The sequence below is a fragment of the Narcine bancroftii genome, chromosome 2, assembly GCF_036971445.1.
Source record: "Narcine bancroftii isolate sNarBan1 chromosome 2, sNarBan1.hap1, whole genome shotgun sequence".
Taxonomy (NCBI): Eukaryota; Metazoa; Chordata; class Chondrichthyes; order Torpediniformes; family Narcinidae; genus Narcine; species Narcine bancroftii.
The window spans coordinates 14835457-14857104 of record NC_091470.1 but is presented as its reverse complement, the minus strand read 5'-3'; the positions used below and the strand labels follow the sequence as shown (position 1 = coordinate 14857104).

Here is a 21648-nt window from a genome sequence, read left to right as displayed (position 1 = left end):
GCACTCTTTTTATCTTATTGACATCTTCCTGTAATTAGGTGACCAAAGCTGCACACAGTCCTCCAAATTTGGCCTCACCAATGTTTTCTACAACTTTACCATAACATCCCAACTCCTATATTCAACATGCTAAAACCTCTCTTTACATCGATACACTTGTGATGCCACCTTCAGGGAATTGTTTATCTGCATTTGCAGATCTTTCTGTTTTTCCACACTCCTTAGTGCCCGACTATCCGTGTACGTCCTTTCTTGGTTTGACCTTCCAAAATGCAACACCCCAGACTTGTCTGCTTTAAATTCCATCTGCCATTTTTCAGCCCTTTTTTCCTGCTGGACCTGATCCTTCTGCAAGCTTTGAAAACCTTCTTTGCTGTCCACAGCGACTCCAATCTTAGTGTCATCTGGAAACTTGCTGATCCAATTTACCAAATTTTCGTTCAGATCATAGATGACAAACAATAATGGTCCCAACACCGATCCCTGAGGCACAGGTCTCCAGTCTGAGAAGCAATCATCCACCACTACTCTCTGGCTTCTCCTGTCCTGCCATTGTCGAACAGTTCATTACTTCACCATGAAAGCCTAGCGTCTAAACCTTCCTGACTAACCTCCCACGTGGGTTGGAGACATTCAAGTCAGGAGACCCGACCCTTGATAAGAAATCCAAGTTACCGTCACACTACTACAGTGCCAGTGATACAGGTTCGAATCTGGCACTGGCTGTAGCGAGTTAGTATGTTCTCCTTGTGCCCTGTGTAGGTTTACCCTGGGTGCTCTGGTTTCCTCCCACCCTCCAAAATGTACAGCTTGTAGGTTAATTTGGGTGTAATGGGTGGCACAGGTTTAAATGGTCAGAATAGGCTTATGACATGTTGGAAATGAAATTTAAAGATTTACCATCTCTGAAAGGTCATCAGACAGTACCGCACCCAAACAAATCCCAGGAGAACATCACAGTCGCCCGGTGACCATGGCAGGGAATGCATGTTATCACAGAGCACAAGACCAAGCCCCCCCCCCCCCCCGCCCCCTGCCAAATGTATCATTGCTTCATACAAGGACCCAGTGTGGAGATGACATCCACATTAACTGCTACCTGTGATGTCACACCCATGGCCACTTGCTAAAGCCAAGGTGACCTACCAACCGGTGAACCCGTGGAATGCGACAGGCCCAGATGGAGTCCCAGATGTGTCCCGAGAGCCAGTGGAGATCAACTGATGGACGTAGTCATTGTTGTGGACAGGGGTGTGGACTGCAACCTCTCCTAACATTGATGATCATCTCCTCCATCTTACTGATGTTGAGAAGTTGTTGTCATGTCTCTTTGCCACAATCGATCTCTTTCCTGTATTCCATTTCATCGTTATTTGATGCCCAGCCAATTACTGTGGCGTTGTTGGCAAATTGTGGAAATACAGTAGGAACGCCAGTGTTATGTGCGATGGTGGTTAAGATGTTGTTACCCATCTTCCCTGTTTTGCTGTCTGGAAGTCAAAGATCCAACTAGAGAGGAAGTCACTAAAGTTAAAATCATGAATTTTGGGAATGAGTTTGCTCGGGTCTATGGTACTGAAAGCTCCATACATCTAAATGAGGTGTCCTTGGCGTTCAAGGGCTGAGTGGAGGGTTAGGTAGATGACATCTACAGTGGATCTGTTATGATGGTAGCCAAAATGAAATGAGTTACAGCTGACTGGAGGTTTGAGTTGGTGTGAGCCATGACCAGCCTCTCAAAGCACCATGATGGTGAATGTTAAAGCCACTGGTCAATGATCATTTAGGTCCATTATTATGTTTTCCTTCTGCACTGGAATGATGGTGGCCATCTTGAAGCAAGTGGGGAGTTTGACCTGTTGTGGGGAGATTAAAGAACCTTCCTTGCCGTCTTTAACTCCCATCCTTGTGTTGTCAGCAAACTCACTTTGTGGGCAACAGATGTTCTCATCCAAGTCATTTCTGCCATGTCCTCTGCAGTCTTTGTTCAACAACAAGTTTTTTTGGGGTGGCGCAGTCAGCTGATACAGGGCTACCAAGCTGAGTTTGAATCCACCGGTGCCTGTAAGGAGATTGTACCTTCATCCTCGTGACCATGTAGGTTTCCCCATCACATATCGGTTTCCTCCCACATTCCAAGGTCAAGTCAAGTTCATTGTCATCTGATTGTACAAGTGCAACCCAACGAAACAGCGCTCTCCGGTCCTCAGTGAAAAACATGCAGACACACCACCAGACATAACACACATAATGCATATGCAGGACAAGTATTCAGAGGTATGGGGTTAAAAGGTTAATTGATCACATGGGTGCTTTGGGCAAGTGGGCCAGAAGGGCCTGTTACTGTACTGACTCTCTGAATTAAATTAAATTAAATTAAATTTTTTTGGAGACAATGCTAAGAAGTAATCTACTACTGTTGAAATGCACAGCTTTTAAACCAAAGGTACCAGTTTACCTATCTCGGCTGCACCATTTCATCAGATGCAAGGATCGACAATGAGATAGACAACAGACTCGCCAAGGCAAATAGCGCCTTTGGAATACTACACAAAAGAGTCTGGAAAAACAACCAACTGAAAAACCTCACAAAGATAAGCGTATACAGAGCCGTTGTCATACCCACACTCCTGTTCGGCTCCGAATCATGGGTCCTCTACCGGCACCACCTACGGCTCCTAGAACGCTTCCACCAGCGTTGTCTCCGCTCCATCCTCAACATCCATTGGAGCGCTTTCATCCCTAACGTCGAAGTACTCGAGATGGCAGAGGTCGACAGCATCGAGTCCACGCTGCTGAAGATCCAGCTGCGCTGGATGGGTCACGTCTCCAGAATGGAGGACCATCGCCTTCCCAAGATCGTGTTATATGGCGAGCTCTCCACTGGCCACCGTGACAGAGGTGCACCAAAGAAAAGGTACAAGGACTGCCTAAAGAAATCTCTTGGTGCCTGCCACATTGACCACCGCCAGTGGGCTGATAACGCCTCAAACCGTGCATCTTGGCGCCTCACAGTTTGGCGGGCAGCAGCCTCCTTTGAAGAAGACCGCAGAGCCCACCTCACTGACAAAAGGCAAAGGAGGAAAAACCCAACACCCAACCCCAACCAACCAATTTTCCCTTGCAACCGCTGCAATCGTGTCTGCCTGTCCCGCATCGGACTGGTCAGCCACAAACGAGCCTGCAGCTGACGTGGACTTTTTACCCCCTCCATAAATCTTCGTCCGCGAAGCCAAGCCAAAGAACAGGTAACGATAAGACACCAAATGTATCACATGACTGATGGAATCAGTTATCGTCAATTATGCATAATTCCACAGAATCTGACGTGATGCAAACTTGAAATGATGCTAATTTGACACAATACGAATTTGACGGATTGCGAGTTTGTCGCAATGCAAATTTGAAATGATGTGAATTTGATGTGACTCGTTCTCTGTGGAACAAATGTTTGAGGTCACAGGTTCTCTAGGTCTTAATTGTCTTACTTGAAAGGCATCAGATAAAAAAATGAGCCACGATGTATTCAGAAGCTCCTGAACTGCATCCGTCCGTGTAGATCAATTATGAATCGTCTGCATGGAGCAGGAGCCAAGTAAATAAACCATGGTCCTTTGACAATAACCCGTCAGCCAATGAGCTGAAGGCAAAGTGGAACAAACGGCTTGGGTCCGCAACAGTTTCAGCTGCGCAAATGAAGGTGAAGCCACAAACAGTGTATGAAAAGGAGAGTGAAGACAGCAACTTGTCCTGATAAAAGCAGACAAACTCTCCAGCCATCGCAGAGAAAGGTACAAATGGCAAAGTCGCTATGGTGCACCACTGGTTATAGACGTACAATCTGAAAAATAGCCCTCTGTCAAACAAAAGACCCAACTCAAATATGAAACAGATCTCTGTTTCAAACAGGTTGCAAGAAGAGTATGGCAACCTGCCTGAATGACTACCAGCCAGTGGCACTCTCGTCCACAGTGGTGAAGAGTTTTGAGAGGCTGGTGTTGAAGTGTATCACCTCATGTCTGAGCAGCGACATGGACCTGTTCTAATTCACCGACTGCAGCAACAGGTCTAAGGCATCTCACTGGCTCTACACAAAGCCCTGGAACACCTGGATAGCAAAGATGCATACATCAGGATGCTCTTTATCGATTACAGCTCGGCATTCAATGCCATCATCCCTTAAAAACAGATCAGCAAACTCCAGGACCTGGGACTCAACACCACACTATATAATTGGATCGTGGATTTCCTCACCTCTAGACCCGAATCGGTGAGGATCGGTAAGAATTTCTCCTCTACAATCTCCATCAGTACCAGAGCAGCACAGAGTTGGGTTCTTGGCCCCCTGCTCTACTCGCTTTACATCAATGACTGCGTGGCTTGGTAAAACGATAACACATCTACAAACAAGCTGACGATACTGGGTTGTATAAAAGATGGTGATGAGTCAGTATACAGGAGGGAGAATAAAAACTTGTGTGAATGGCACATTAAACAACAGCCTCGCACTCAATGTCACCAAAATCAAGGAGCTGATTGTGGACTTTAGGTGAGGAAAACCAGAGATATATGATCCAGTGATAAGTGGAGAGGGTTAACAAATTTAAATTCCTGGGAATCCCCATCTCAGAGGACTTTTCCTGAACCCAACACACGAATGTCATCGGGAAGAAAGCACGTCAGAGCCTCTACTTTTTCAGGAGTTTGTTGGTGGTTGGTATGACATTGAAAAGCTTGCCAAACTTCAACAGATATGTAGTGGAGTACGCTGACCGGCTGCATCATGACCTTGCATGGGGGCACTAACAACTCTTAGTGGAAAGCCCTGCAAAAGGTAGTGGACAGAGCCAAGTACATCACAGGCAAAATTCTTCCCCCCCCCCCTCCCAAATCGAGAAAATGGAATCATCAAGGATCCACCCCACCCAGGACACGCTCTGTTCTCGCTGCTACCATCAGGAAAGAGGTCTCGGTGCCACAAGACTCGCACCCCCAGGTTCAGAAACAGCTGCTCCTCCTTCACCATCAGACTCCTCAACGACAAACTCAATCAGGGAGTCTTACTCTTATTGAATGTTTATTTTCTGTACTGCAGTTTGTATGAACTATTCTTTGCTCACATTTCTCTCTTTGTATACATATCTTTCTGGAGTCTAGTTTTTACCCTCCAGCACTCTTGTGTATTACATTGGATCTAATTAGCCAGCTCACCTTGGATCCCTTCATGCAATATTCAATAGGATGGAAAGCCATATAAAGGACAAACTATCTAGACCCACACACTTCCACATTAATCAGGAAGACGCTTCCTCAGGAGGTGTGGAAGGAAAGGCTTCCGGCTCCCATCTTAACCACAGGAGCACGATTGAGTCTTCTGTCTGGCTGGCATCATTGTGTGGTGTGGAGGCTGCAAGCCATCAGACCAGAGGATCTTCAAATTGGCCCAGAAGATCAATGAGGTCTCCCTTTCCTCTACTGACTTTCACCTGGAGTGTTGCTTAAATCGGGCTTAAAGAATTATTGATAACCCTTTCCATTCTGCACACTGTCCACTATGATCAGGAAGGAGGTACATGAGTATCCAAATCAGGACGGCCAGGCTGGGTAATAGCTTTTTCCCACAGGCTATGAGATTGATGAACAGAATCCTGCAGCCATTCTCAACCTTTTCTCGGCTATAACCCTCTTTGGACTCTGCTCAAAGTTTATGGGCCCCCAGTATATTGTCCCAAAATTATCTTGATGTTTATTTAAAATTATATCTTTACATCTATATGGGATTATTATGTGCTGTGTATTGTGAATGCATCATAGTCCAGAGAAAGACTGTTTTGCCAAGTTGAAGATGTACAGTCAGATGATGATAAACTTGAAAGAGTAAAACATGAAAGTCCGCAGACACTGTGGTTGAAGTCAAAACTCAAAGCTGGATAAACTCAGCAGGTCAAACTGTGTCCTCTATAATAGCAAAGATAAAAATATATATCCGACGTTTCGGGCTTGAGTCCTTCCTCGAGGTATGGAAAAATGTCGGCAGGTATCCGAAAAAGGTGAGGGGACAATCGTGATCCCAAAGGTGGGAGGTAATAAGTGGAGAAGGGAGGGAGGGCACACCAGCGAGCGGGGGAGGAGGGATGGGTTGGTGAATAGAGAGGGAAGGGGGTGGTGAGCTGACAGGGGGAAGGTTAGCAGACACTGGAAAAGTCTACGTTAATACGATCCGGCTGGAGAGTGCCCAGACTGAAAATCAGGTGGTGCTCCTCCAGTTTACAGGTGGTCTTGGTGGGCTAGTACATGAAGCCAATGAGTATGGGAATGGGATGCTGAACTGAAATGACTGGCTAACTGGGAGGTCCCTGTCACTGGTAAAGGTAAAATAAAAAGGTTCCATTATTGTCACATAATACTACATTTAAAATGTAGCACACATGAAATTCTTTAACTTTTCATGCAGACAGAATGGTGGTGGTCAGCGAAGCAATCTCCCAGACTGCACCCAGTCTCTCTCTGATGTAGAGGAGGCCGCAAAGGGAGCACCGGATAATAAAGTTGAACTCGACACTGACGTGGAAGACAAAACAGAACTTACATTTGCAGAGGATGTGGCCCTTCAGTGCAAGAGACAGCAATGTGTGCCCAACATGAGGGTTAAAGGGGAATTAGCAACCGCTGCAACCGTGTCTACCTGTCCCGCATCGGACTTGTCAGCCACAAACGAGCCTGCAGCTGACGTGGACATTTACCCCTCCATAAATCTTCGTCCGCGAAGCCAAGCCAAAGGAGAAGAGTGGTCAGAGCACCAGAAGAACCCTGCCCTTGTTTCAACAGGAGCGCCAGCCTTCGTTTCGCGCCACTCATGAACCACCATCTCCAGTCTCACGGCACAAGTGTCGCTGCTGATCCCCCTGTTCAGGTTCCCATTCAATTATCAGCCCCAGCAGTTTGCTCCGTACTCAAGATCTCCTGGTCTGAGCTTTGTTTGATCAGATTAAACACATCCTCCAGAACCACGGTGTAGAAGTAATCAGTACTCAGATTACCGTGGCAAGAAGGAGCTCATTACATTGGAATCTGAAGCGATAAAATGGTTGGTGACTGAAAGCTGCCGGGGAAGAAATGATTCTGTTTTATTTAACGTAACCTTGACAGAATTTCAAATGGGAATTGACAGTTCAGAGAGAGATCCACATCTTTATCATAGTCTTCGAATGCTGAAGTTGCAGCTGTGTCACCAACTCTTTCTTGATCTGCCACTGTGATTTTTAAGGTCGGGAGACCTCTGCATGTACAGGATGTACAAAATTGTATCTCTAACTGCACTTTGCACCAAACATGACCTGCATTCGCTGCGACGGTGTGGAGCAGCCAGTCTCAACCTTTTCTCGGCTATGACCCCCCCTTGGACTCTGCTCAAAGCTTATGGGCCCCCTTCCCTGTGAAGCAGCCAAGTTTAAATTACAATTCTAAAAATAAATTTAGACATGCCAGCATTTCGGCCCATGAGCCCGTGCCGCCCAATTTACACCCAATTAACCTACACCTCGGGTACGTTTAGAAGAGTGGGAGGAAACCAGAGCCCCCACACAGATATGGGGAGAGCATACAAAGTCCTTAGACAGCACGGGATTTGAACCCAGGTCCCTGTCGCTAATGCTGTAAATGCATGACACCAACAAGGCCACTCTAGTTAGTTGATTTCCTCCGTACACTGACTGCATTAAAAAAAACATTAAATATATTTTGATTTCAGTCCGTGATCCCCCTTAAATGGGCTGTGGCCCCTGTTAAGAATGGCTCGTGTGGAGATTGCCATGACCGATCTGTGCTCAGCAAGTTCTCCCAACAGAATGGGTCTTTGCTCCAGATTCCAGCATCTCCTGTGTGTGCTAACCTTCCCCCTGTCAGCGGGAAATAAACCCTGGCTCGGTAGGCAGTGCTCTCGTCCCATGGGATTCGGCGCCAGACCCTGCTCGTGTGTTAGGTGGGATGGGGTTGGAAATCACAGATTTCATAGTTAGGGCGGTACTAGCCTGCCACCCAGATGAACACAGCTCCCGCATCCAGCGCTGGATGAGGGAGAATCATCTCAAAAAAATAAACCCACTAAAAAGATAAAGAAAGACACACCAGCTAATTATAAGGCCGTTAATGAAGGCCATCAGCTACTTGCTATCAGCTTATTCAGGCATTCGACATTTATAGATGGAGCATCACTTACAAGCCTTTCAGTGAACACCAATGTCAAAGGGAGCCACTTTGCAGGATTTATTGACTTGCAGTGTCTATACATGCCTGCCATAAAACTGCAGGGGTGCTGATGGGCCTTTCAAAACGCACAAAGAAATTTTAATTATCCGGCAATATCAATGTGGAAAGCCACAAGGAGAAAGGCCAAAAGTTGTAACCCACAAGAGGCGTGCTGCCAGGAACAGTAGCCACTCAGAGAGAGGAAGAGAGACACACGCAGAGAGAGGAAGAGACACACACGCAGAGAAGTCTGCGGCATAAAAATGTACGTTTTATGCATCCAAACACACTGGTTGTTTAAAACCGAACGTTTTCCAAATGATGGTCAGTGGGAGAGAATATTGAGAAGTGGGAGCAGTATTCAATGAAAAACACAAACAATATCTGTTTATTTATTTTTGTATATATATATATCTGTGCTGCGTATGTATTGTTTGTTTGTAGGTGTGTTATATCTGGTGGTGTGTCTGCATGTTTTGCACCAAGGACCGGAGAGCACTGTTTTTGTCAGGTTGTACTTGGGCAGACAATAAACTGGAGATCCTGGAATTTAAAATTTAGATGTCGAGCACAGTAACAGGCACTTTCGGCCCACAAGCCCGTGCCACCCAATTACACCCCGGTAGGTTTTGAAGGGTGGGAGGAAACTGGAGCACCCAGAGGAAACCCACACAGGTCGCGGGGAGAACGTACAAACTGTTTATCGTCAGTGCTGGATTTGAACCCTGGTCACTGGTACTGCAATAGTCAGCTAATTGCGACACTAACCATGCTGCACAAGCAAATCTTCAGCAAACCATGAGCTGCTGGAAGGTCAGGCAGGATCTGTGAGCAGAAATGGTCAGTAATGTTTCAGGTTGGTACACTTTGATTATTGATCTTTTTCAACCCACCAAGTCCCTCCTACAGCATCCTGTTTGCACGAGATTCATTGATCTGCAGTTCTTGAGTTTCTCTTCTCAATTTCCAAATATATCTGAGAGTGATGGTTCCACTGCTTTTTGTGGGGCCCTGCCTCAAGAAGGGCAGCCAACATCATAAAGGACCCCCATCACCCTGGTCACAACCTTTTCTCACTGCTCCCTTCGGGCAGCCAACATCATAAAGGACTCTCCCATCACCCTGGTCACAACCTTTTCTCACTGCACCCTTCGGGCAGCCAACATCATAAAGGACTCTCCCATCACCCTGGTCACAACCTTTTCTCACTGCTCCCTTCGGGCAGCCAACATCAAAAAGGACCCTCCCATTACCCTGGTCACAACCTTTTCTCACTGCTCCCTTCGGGCAGCCAACATCATAAAGGACCCCCATCACCCTGGTCACAACCTTTTCTCACTGCTCCCTTCGGGCAGCCAACATCATAAAGGACTCTCCCATCACCCTGGTCACAACCTTTTCTCACTGCTCCCTTCGGGCAGCCAACATCAAAAAGGACCCTCCCATTACCCTGGTCACAACCTTTTCTCACTGCTCCCTTCGGGCAGCCAACATCAAAAAGGACCCTCCCATTACCCTGGTCACAACCTTTTCTCACTGCTCCCTTCGGGCAGCCAACATCATAAAGGACCCCCATCACCCTGGTCACAACCTTTTCTCACTGCTCCCTTCGGGCAGCCAACATCATAAAGGACTCTCCCATCACCCTGGTCACAACCTTTTCTCACTGCTCCCTTCGGGCAGCCAACATCAAAAAGGACCCTCCCATTACCCTGGTCACAACCTTTTCTCACTGCTCCCTTCGGGCAGCCAACATCATAAAGGACCCCCATCACCCTGGTCACAACCTTTTCTCACTGCTCCCTTCGCGCAGCCAACATCATAAAGGACTCTCCCATCACCCTGGTCACAACCTTTTCTCACTGCTCCCTTCGGGCAGCCAACATCAAAAAGGACCCCCCCATTACCCTGGTCACAACCTTTTCTCACTGCTCCCTTCGGGCAGCCAACATCATAAAGGACCCCCATCACCCTGGTCACAACCTTTTCTCACTGCTCCCTTCGGGCAGCCAACATCATAAAGGACTCTCCCATCACCCTGGTCACAACCTTTTCTCACTGCTCCCTTCGGGCAGCCAACATCAAAAAGGACCCTCCCATTACCCTGGTCACAACCTTTTCTCACTGCTCCCTTCGGGCAGCCAACATCATAAAGGACCCCCATCACCCTGGTCACAACCTTTTCTCACTGCTCCCTTCGGGCAGCCAACATCATAAAGGACTCTCCCATCACCCTGGTCACAACCTTTTCTCACTGCTCCCTTCGGGCAGCCAACATCAAAAAGGACCCTCCCATTACCCTGGTCACAACCTTTTCTCACTGCTCACTTCGGGCAGCCAACATCAAAAAGGACCCTCCCATTACCCTGGTCACAACCTTTTCTCACTGCTCCCTTCGGGCAGCCAACATCAAAAAGGACTCTCCCATCACCCTGGTCACAACCTTTTCTCACTGCTCCCTTCGGGCAGCCAACATCAAAAAGGACCCTCCCATCACCCTGGTCACAACCTTTTCTCACTGCTCCCTTCGGGCAGCCAACATCAAAAAGGACCCTCCCATTACCCTGGTCACAACCTTTTCTCACTGCTCCCTTCGGGCAGCCAACATCAAAAAGGACCCTCCCATTACCCTGGTCACAACCTTTTCTCACTGCTCCCTTCGGGCAGCCAACATCAAAAAGGACCCTCCCATCACCCTGGTCACAACCTTTTCTCACTGCTCCCTTTGGGCAGCCAACATCAAAAAGGACTCTCCCATCACCCTGGTCACAACCTTTTCACACTGCTCCCTTCGGGCAGACAACATCAAAAAGGACCCTCCCATCACCCTAGTCACAACCTTTTCTCACTGCTCCCTTCGGGCAGCCAACATCAAAAAGGACCCTCCCATCACCCTGGTCACAACCGTTTCTCACTGCTCCCTTCGGGCAGCCAACATCAAAAAGGACCCTCCCATCACCCTGGTCACAACCTTTTCTCACTGCTCCCTTCGGGCAGCCAACATCAAAAAGGACTCTCCCATCACCCTGGTCACAACCTTTTCTCACTGCTCGCTTCGGGCAGCCAACATCAAAAAGGACCCTCCCATTACCCTGGTCACAACCTTTTCTCACTGCTCCCTTCGGGCAGCCAACATCATAAAGGACCCAATCACCCTGGTCACAACCTTTTCTCACTGCTCCCTTCGGGCAGCCAACATCATAAAGGACTCTCCCATTACCCTGGTCACAACCTTTTCTCACTGCTCCCTTCGGGCAGCCAACATCATAAAGGACCCCCATCACCCTGGTCACAACCTTTTCTCACTGCTCCCTTCGGGCAGCCAACATCATAAAGGACTCTCCCATCACCCTGGTCACAACCTTTTCTCACTGCTCCCTTCGGGCAGCCAACATCAAAAAGGACCCTCCCATCACCCTGGTCACAACCGTTTCTCACTGCTCCCTTCGGGCAGCCAACATCAAAAAGGACCCTCCCATCACCCTGGTCACAACCTTTTCTCACTGCTCCCTTCGGGCAGCCAACATCAAAAAGGACCCTCCCATCACCCTGGTCACAACCTTTTCTCACTGCTCCCTTCGGGCAGCCAACATCAAAAAGGACTCTCCCATCACCCTGGTCACAACCTTTTCTCACTGCTCGCTTCGGGCAGCCAACATCAAAAAGGACCCTCCCATTACCCTGGTCACAACCTTTTCTCACTGCTCCCTTCGGGCAGCCAACATCATAAAGGACCCCCATCACCCTGGTCACAACCTTTTCTCACTGCTCCCTTCGGGCAGCCAACATCAAAAAGGACCCTCCCATCACCCTGGTCACAACCTTTTCTCACTGCTCCCTTCGGGCAGCCAACATCAAAAAGGACCCTCCCATCACCCTGGTCACAACCTTTTCTCACTGCTCCCTTCGGGCAGCCAACATCAAAAAGGACCCTCCCATCACCCTGGTCACAACCTTTTCTCACTGCTCCCTTCGGGCAGCCAACATCAAAAAGGACCCTCCCATCACCGTGGTCACAACCTTTTCTCACTGCTCCCTTCGGGCAGCCAACATCAAAAAGGACCCTCCCATCACCCTGGTCACAACCTTTTCTCACTGTTCCTTCGGTCAGCCAACATCAAAAAGGACCCTCACATTACCCTGGTCACAACCTTTTCACACTGCTCCCTTCGGGCAGCCAACATCATAAAGGACCCCCATCACCCTGGTCACAACCTTTTCTCACTGCTCCCTTCGGGCAGCCAACATCAAAAAGGACCCTCCCATCACCCTGGTCACATCCTTTTCTCACTGCTCCCTTCGGGCAGCCAACATCAAAAAGGACCCTCCCATCACCCTGGTCACAACCTTTTCTCACTGCTCCCTTCGGGCAGCCAACATCAAAAAGGACCCTCCCATCACCCTGGTCACAACCTTTTCTCACTGCTCCCTTCGGGCAGCCAACATCAAAAAGGACCCTCCCATCACCCTGGTCACAACCTTTTCTCACTGCTCCCTTCGGACAGCCAACATCAAAAAGGACTCTCCCATCACCCTGGTCACAACCTTTTCTCACTGCTCCCTTCGGGCAGCCAACATCAAAAAGGACCCTCCCATCACCCTGGTCACAACCTTTTCTCACTGCTCCCTTCGGGCAGCCAACATCAAAAAGGACTCTACCATCACCCTGGTCACAACCTTTTCTCACTGCTCCCTTCGGGCAGCCAACATCAAAAAGGACTCTCCCATCACCCTGGTCACAACCTTTTCTCACTGCTCCCTTCAGGCAGCCAACATCAAAAAGGACTCTCCCATCACCCTGGTCACAACCTTTTCTCACTGCTCCCTTCGGGCAGCCAACATCAAAAAGGACCCTCCCATCACCCTGGTCACAACCTTTTCTCACTGCTACCTTCGGGCAGCCAACATCATAAAGGACCCTCCCATCACCCTGGTCACAACCTTTTCTCACTGCTCCCTTCGGGCAGCCAACATCAAAAAGGACCCTCCCATCACCCTGGTCACAACCTTTTCTCACTGCTCCCTTCGGGCAGCCAACATCAAAAAGGACCCTCCCATCACCCTGGTCACAACCTTTTCTCACTGCTCCCTTCAGGCAGCCAACATCAAAAAGGACTCTCCCATCACCCTGGTCACAACCTTTTCTCACTGCTCCCTTCGGGCAGCCAACATCAAAAAGGACCCTCCCATTACCCTGGTCACAACCTTTTCTCACTGCTCCCTTCGGGCAGCCAACATCAAAAAGGACCCTCCCATTACCCTGGTCACAACCTTTTCTCACTGCTCCCTTCGGGCAGCCAACATCATAAAGGACCCCCATCACCCTGGTCACAACCTTTTCTCACTGCTCCCTTCGGGCAGCCAACATCAAAAAGGACCCTCCCATCACCCTGGTCACAACCTTTTCTCACTGCTCCCTTCGGGCAGCCAACATCAAAAAGGACCCTCCCATTACCCTGGTCACAACCTTTTCTCACTGCTCCCTTCGGGCAGCCAACATCATAAAGGACCCCCATCACCCTGGTCACAACTTTTCTCACTGCTCCCTTCGGGCAGCCAACATCAAAAAGGACCCTCCCATTACCCTGGTCACAACCTTTTCTCACTGCTCCCTTTGGGCAGCCAACATCAAAAAGGACCCTCCCATTACCCTGGTCACAACCTTTTCTCACTGCTCCCTTTGGGCAGCCAACATCAAAAAGGACTCTCCCATCACCCTGGTCACAACTTTTTCTCACTGCTCACTTCGGGCAGCCAACATCAAAAAGGACCCTCACATTACCCTGGTCACAACCTTTTCACAATACTCCCTTCGGGCAGCCAACATCATAAAGGACCCCCATCACCCTGGTCACAACATTTTCTCACTGCTCCCTTCGGGCAGCCAACATCAAAAAGGACCCTCCCATCACCCTGGTCACAACCTTTTCTCACTGCTCCCTTCGGGCAGCCAACATCAAAAAGGACTCTCCCATCACCCTGGTCACAACCTTTTCTCAGTGCTCCCTTCGGGCAGCCAACATCAAAAAGGACTCTCCCATCACCCTGGTCACAACCTTTTCTCACTGCTCCCTTCGGGCAGCCAACATCAAAAAGGACTCTCCCATCACCCTGGTCACAACCTTTTCTCACTGCTCCCTTCGGGCAGCCAACATCAAAAAGGACCCTCCCATCACCCTGGTCACAACCTTTTCTCACTGCTCCCTTCGGGCAGCCAACATCAAAAAGGACTCTCCCATCACCCTGGTCACAACCTTTTCTCACTGCTCCCTTCGGGCAGCCAACATCAAAAAGGACCCTCCCATCACCCTGGTCACAACCTTTTCTCACTGCTCCCTTCGGGCAGCCAACATCAAAAAGGACTCTCCCATCACCCTGGTCACAACCTTTTCTCACTGCTCCCTTCGGGCAGCCAACATCAAAAAGGACCCTCCCATTACCCTGGTCACAACCTTTTCTCACTGCTCCCTTCGGGCAGCCAACATCATAAAGGACCATCACCCTGGTCACAACCTTTTCTCACTGCTCCCTTCGGGCAGCCAACATCAAAAAGGACCCTCCCATCACCCTGGTCACAACCTTTTCTCACTGCTCCCTTCGGGCAGCCAACATCATAAAGGACCCCCATCACCCTGGTCACAACCTTTTCTCACTGCTCCCTTCGGGCAGCCAACATCAAAAAGGACCCTCCCATCACCCTGGTCACAACCTTTTCTCACTGCTCCCTTCGGGCAGCCAACATCAAAAAGGAACCTCCCATCACCCTGGTCACAACCTTTTCTCACTGTTCCCTTCGGGCAGCCAACATCAAAAAGGTTCCTCCCATCACCCTGGTCACAACCTTTTCTCACTGCTTCCTTCGGGCAGCCAACATCATAAAGGACCCCCATTCACCCTGGTCATAACCTTTTCTCACTGCTCCCTTTGGGCAGCCAACATCATAAAGGACCCCCATCATTCTGGTCACAACCTCTTCTCGCTGCTCCCTTCGGGCAACCAACATCATAAAGGACCCCCATCACCCTGGTCACAACCTTTTCTCACTGCTCCCTTCGGGCAGAAGGTACAGAAACCTGAAGTCCAGCACCTCCAAGTTCAAGAAAGTTTCTTTCCAACAGCCCTCAGGCTCTTGAACCTCCCCTTGTTACAGTGATCAGGGACGGCTCCCACACCACAGGAAGGTTGTCTGCAGTATTGTAACAACACATTTTCCCTGCAGAGGGCTATCTATGAATATTAATGATTAATTATTTTGCATTTATTATCTCTTCATTTTAATTTGAAATACTCGGTTTCTTTATTGAAGAGCAATTCAGCCGCAAGTACTGCAAGAATTTTGCTCCACCTGTATATGTACACTCTAATATGTGGTTCTCACCTTTTTCTTTCCACTCACATAGAACTTTAAGTATTCCCCATGCCATCGGTGGTCTGTGATTAGTAAGGGATTGCATAAAGTGGAAAGAAAAAGTTTGAAAACCACTGTTTTAATCGTCCATCATGGACTCGTTATGTGCACGGTTTCAGAGCTCCAAAGGAAATGGGCTAGTGACAATTTTTCTCAAGTAAAATATTTCAGTAACAATTGGGTCTAGAGCAGTGATTCTCAACCTTCCTTTCCCACTCACCTGCCACCTTAAGCAATCCCTTACTAATCACAGAGCACCAATGGCCTCTTTTTCTTTGGCTTGGCTTCGCGGACGAAGATTTATGGAGGGGGTAAAAAGTCCACGTCAGCTGCAGGCTCGTTTGTGGCTGACCAGTACGATGAGGGACAGGCAGACACGATTGCAGCGGTTGCAAGGGAAAATTGGTTGGTTGGGGTTGGGTGTTGGGTTTTTCCTCCTTTGCCTTTTGTCAGTGAGGTGGGCTCTGCGGTCTTCTTCAAAGGAGGCTGCTGCCCGCCAAACTGTGAGGCGCCAAGATGCACGGTTTGAGGCGTTATCAGCCCACTGGCGGTGGTCAATGTGGCAGGCACCAAGAGATTTCTTTAGGCAGTCCTTGTACCTTTTCTTTGGTGCACCTCTGTCACGGTGGCCAGTGGAGAGCTCGCCATATAATACGATCTTGGGAAGGCGATGGTCCTCCATTCTGGAGACGTGACCCATCCAGCGCAGCTGGATCTTCAGCAGCGTGGACTCGATGCTGTCGACCTCTGCCATCTCGAGTACCTCGACGTTAGGGGTGTGAGCGCTCCAATGGATGTTGAGGATGGAGCGGAGACAACGCTGGTGGAAGCGTTCTAGGAGCCGTAGGTGGTGCCGGTAGAGGAACCATGATTCGGAGCCGAACAGGAGTGTGGGTATGACAACGGCTCTGTATACGCTTATCTTTGTGAGGTTTTTCAGTTGGTTGTTTTTCCAGACTCTTTTGTGTAGTCTTCCAAAGGCGCTATTTGCCTTGGCGAGTCTGTTGTCTATCTCATTGTCGATCCTTGCATCTGATGAAATGGTGCAGCCGAGATAGGTAAACTGGTTGACCGTTTTGAGTTTTGTGTGCCCGATGGAGATGTGGGGGGGCTGGTAGTCATGGTGGGGAGCTGGCTGATGGAGGACCTCAGTTTTCTTCAGGCTGACTTCCAGGCCAAACATTTTGGCAGTTTCCGCAAAGCAGGACGTCAAGCGCTGAAGAGCTGGCTCTGAATGGGCAACTTAAATCCCTTAGTGGATAGAAAAAGGTTGAGAACCACTGATGTATACAATGCTAAATTCATTATCATTGAAGATAGGAAACACATCTTTACTGGGATTCAGTCCTTCGCCTGCACCTGGAGTTTTCAGCCTGCTCACCACAGCACTGTTGGCATCATTCTTATCCATGTTCGAAGGCTGCCCCCCCCACCCCCCCATGCAATACAGAGTGCTAAACGATGGGCAGCGCTGACTTCAGACGAGGCTCCGTCACCTATTTCAGTCTGATTCGCTCGGGAGCGCAGGGAAGTTTGCAGCAACAGTAAATTATTTCAATGCCGTTTGTGAAAGTTGGCTGTGCACAATTTGGCAGACACTGTTTCAATTGACATGGAACACTACAGCACAATAGAGGCCTTTCAGCCCACGATGTGGCGTGAACCTACTCCACAAGAATCTTATCCTTTCCGAGACTCTTGCCGATGTCGTCCTCAAGAAATACTTGGATTGTCGCAGGGTTCGGTGGAGCTGCATGGACAGTGAGTGCTGTGTGTATCTGGTTGCATGGCAACAGCCGCAGAAAGACAAAGCCAGTGAACTCAGAGCCCCAGACACGGATTCATAAATCTGATGCGCAGGTGGGCAAGGAGCAGGCTCCCTTCACACCAGCTCTCCAAGGAGGCACTTTGCTGCCAGTCAATAAATACCGCAAACATGCAAGGGAATAAAATTTAAACTGCAAAGATTTTGGCGGAGTTATTGCAACCACAGATCTGAGATGCACATGTCACGGCCTCCCCGATGCCCTCTTGCAAGAGAACCTCGTGCATCTGTGCTGCTAATTCAGATCACAGGGGTAGTGCTCTGTCTCATTTATCAATGGCCAACTGGCTTCTCTTTCACGACTGCACATAATACCAACGGCCTTGGCAGAACCTGCTCTCAGCTCTTAGAGCACTTAGAAGGAAAGCCACTCTTCTGGATTTTAATCTGCCTCGAGTACGCTCTTGCTCACAAGAATAGCAGCGTTTTCAAAGAGAAGGGTCATAACTAGCGATAAATTCACAGAGGGAAACACCACTTCAATCTCATTAAATGCCTTTAATCCCCATTTGAATACTTCACCTTGGTCACAAGAGTGCAGATTTTTAGCCATATTAATGCAAAATCCACTGCAGAAATTTCACATGATAGGATCCTCTTTATTTACTCAAGATTGGACAAAGGACAATGTTTTAAAAAAAAAACTAAAGCTCATTGCAAAGAGAGAAAGAGAGAAAAAAAAAGAGCAGATAAAAGCCCGGTTCCATTTATTCCGATAGAAATTCAAGTTAATTGAGCTGCTTTAAAATCTTCCACGTTTACAAGTAGGAATTGGATTTTGCCGATCATTCAAGATCCCTTTATTGTCATGTAATAAAAACAGTGCAATATTACATGGAATTTACTTTTATCTGCCAGAAGGCAGACAGATTTGCCATCGGCAGAAATTGCCTGAAGCACCTCTTGCATTCAGAGAAAGAGAAGCAAAAGAGAGTCCCCTCCAGAGTCACCGAGTGTCTGTGGATTCGCCTCCTCCAGCCCCCGCCACCACACAGAGCCCAGTCCAAACAGAAGTAGGCCAGTCGGCCCATCAAGTCTGCTCCGCCTCTCCACCATGAGTTAAACCATTCTCGTATCTAGTTCCAATTTCCAGCCTTTTCTCCATATCCCTTGATACCCTGACTAATTAGATACCAGTCAGAATCAATTGTCATGAACAAGTCATGAAATTTGGTGTTTTGCGGCAGTATCACAGTTGAACATTAATTTTATACCATCTTACTACATCACTGTAAGAAAAATTAATAATGCACAAGTAGTAAGACTATCTTTGGTTCATAAAACTATTGATTATTCAAGAAACTGATAGCAGCTGGGAAGAAGCTGTCCTTGTGCTGTTGAATGCTCGTCTTTAGGGCTCCTGTACCATTTTCCCCCGATGGTAGCAGAGCGAAGAGGGCATGGCCTGGGTGCTGGGGTCTTTGAGGATAGAGGCTGCTTTTTGTAGATGTCCTTGATGGAGTGGAGTCTGGTGCATATGATGTCACAGGTGAAGTTAACAACCTTCAGGAGTTTTTCCTTGTCCTCCATACCAGGCAGTGATGCAACCAGCTAGAATACTCTCCACAGCACACCTGTAGAATTTTACGAGAGTCTCCGGTGACATACTGAATCTCCTCAGACACCTAACAAAGTATAGCCGCTGGCGAGTCTTCTTTGTGATGGGATCAACGTGATGGCTCCAGGACATATCCTCAGAGATGTTGACACCCAGGAATTTGAAGTTCTTGGCCCTCTCAACTACTGAGCCCTCGATGAGAACTAGGTCATGTTCTTCTGACTTCCTCCTGAAGTCCACAATCATCTCCTCCTTAATCAATCTCCTCCTTAAACTCCCCAATGATCGGGCTTCCACAGTTGTATATAGCAACAAATTCCACAAATCAACAACCCTCTGGCTGAACAAATTTCTCCTCATGGTTTTAAATGGGTGCCTTCCAATTCTAAATCTGTGCCTTCTTGTCCTGGACTCACCCACCAAGGGAAACATCTTATTCCCATCTTCTCTGTCCAATCCTTTTACCCTTCGAAATGTTTCCATGACATCCCCTCTCATTTTTCTAAACTCCAATAAATACAGTCCAAGAGCCAATAAACGCTCCTCATATCTTGATGAAGGGCTCAAGCCCGAAATGTTGGTGATATACCTTTGCTACATAAAGGACACTTATGACCGTTTGACCTGCCGAGTTTCTCCAGCATTTTGTGTTTTTAACTTCAACCACGATGTCTGCAGACTTTTGTGATTTACTCCTCATTCGTTTGCCCTTGCATTCCACTCGTAGATCTTCTCTGTACTCTCTCCAACATCATTACATCCCTTCTCAGATAAGAGGCCCAAAACTGCACACAGTTCTCCAAATGAGGTCTCACCAGTGCCCCATAGAGACTCATCAACACCTCTTTACTCATACACGATTCCTCTCGAAATGAAGGCCCACATAGCATTCACTTTCTTCACTACTGATCCAACCTGGTGGGTAATCTTTAGTTTATTCTGCACTTCCGAATTTTGAATTTTCTCCCCATCCAAATAATAATCTGTCTGTTTATTTCCTCTTCCAAAATGTACAACCGTATATTTCTCAACATTGTCTCTCATCTGTCATTTCTTTGCCCGCTCTCCTAATCTGTCCAAGTCTCTCTGCAACCTTTCGATTTTGTCAGCACCTCACACTCCATCACAAATCTTGGTGTCATCTGCAAACCTCGCCACAAAAGCATCCAATCTATAATCTAAATCATCAATATACATTGTAAAAAATAAGTGCCCCCAACACCGACCCCTGCAGAACACCACTAGTCACCGGCAACCAACCAGAACAGGATCCCTTTATTCCCACCCTTTGGTTCCTGCCTATTAGCCAATGCTCCACCCAAACTAATATCTTTCTTCTAATTCCATAAGCTCTCACCTTATTAAACAGCCTCTTATGCAGCACTTTATCGAAGGCCTTTTGAAAATCCAAATATACAACATCCACAGCCTCTCCCTTGACTCTCCTACTTGAGATTTCTTCAAAAAATTCCAATAGGTTGATCAGGCAGGATCTTCGTGAAACCATGTTGGCTTGGATCTATCATGTCATAACCTCATCCTTGAGGATCGATTCCAATAACTTTCCAATGACTGATGTCAGGTTAATAGGCCTGTAATTTTTTTTCCTGCATTCTTCCTTTCTTAAAGAGTGGAACTGTATTTGCGACCTTCCAGTTCTCCAGAACCATCCCAGAGTCTATTGATTTCTGGAAAATCATTTCCAATGCCTCCACAATCTCCAAAGCCACCTCCTTCAGAACTCGTGGCTACACCTCATCCGGTCCAGGAGATTTATCAATCTTTACTCCATTTAGCTTACTAAGCACTTCCTCTCTAGTAATCTTGACTGAGACCTCTGGCCATCAGGTATATGCTATGGTTTTTCTCAGTAAAGACTGATGCAAAATTCTCACTTAGTTCCTCTGCCATCTCTTTGATACCGATTATAATTTCTCCAGCATCATTCTCAATCGGTCCTATATCTTATCCATGTCTCTCTTACTTTTAATATAGTTTTAAAAACTCAGTATCTTTTTGTAAGTTATTTGCCAACTTCCTTTCATAATTCATTTTTTATTTCCTAATTACTTTCTTTGTCTTTTTCTGTAAGTTTTTCAAAGTTTCCCAGTCCTCTTTTCCCACTAATTTTTGCTTCCTTGAATGCCCCCCCCCCCCACTTTTGCTTTTATTTTAACTTCTCTTGTTAGCCAGGTTTGGGACATTTTTCCATTCATATTTTTCTTTATTATGGAATATATCTATCCTGCACTTTCCTTATTTCTTGTAGAAATATCATCCAATTCTGCTCTGCCGTCCCTCCATCTAGTTTACTTTTCCAGTCAACTTGGGCCAGTTCCTCCTTCATTCCACTGAAATTTCCTTTGTTCCACTGACATATTGGCACACCTGATATCAGCTTTTCCTTTTCAAATTTGAAACTGAACTCAATCATCTTATGATCACTACTTCCTCAGGGTTCCATTCCCTTTAATTCCCTAATCATCTCGGGTTCATTACACATCATCCAATCCAAAAACACCGATCCCTTGGTGGGCTCATCGAAAAGCTGCTCCAAAAAGCCATCCCATAGGATCTCTCTCCTCAGATCCAGTACCTTCCTAACTTTCC

General features: G+C 47.6%; 1 protein-coding gene across 3 annotated transcripts in view; it reads right to left on the bottom strand.

Moving 5' to 3' along the window:
- The window catches only part of efcab11 (EF-hand calcium binding domain 11), an 88496-nt gene that overhangs the window by 36821 nt on the left and 30027 nt on the right, over positions 1 to 21648 (bottom strand). The gene's annotated exons all lie outside the window — the stretch shown is intronic.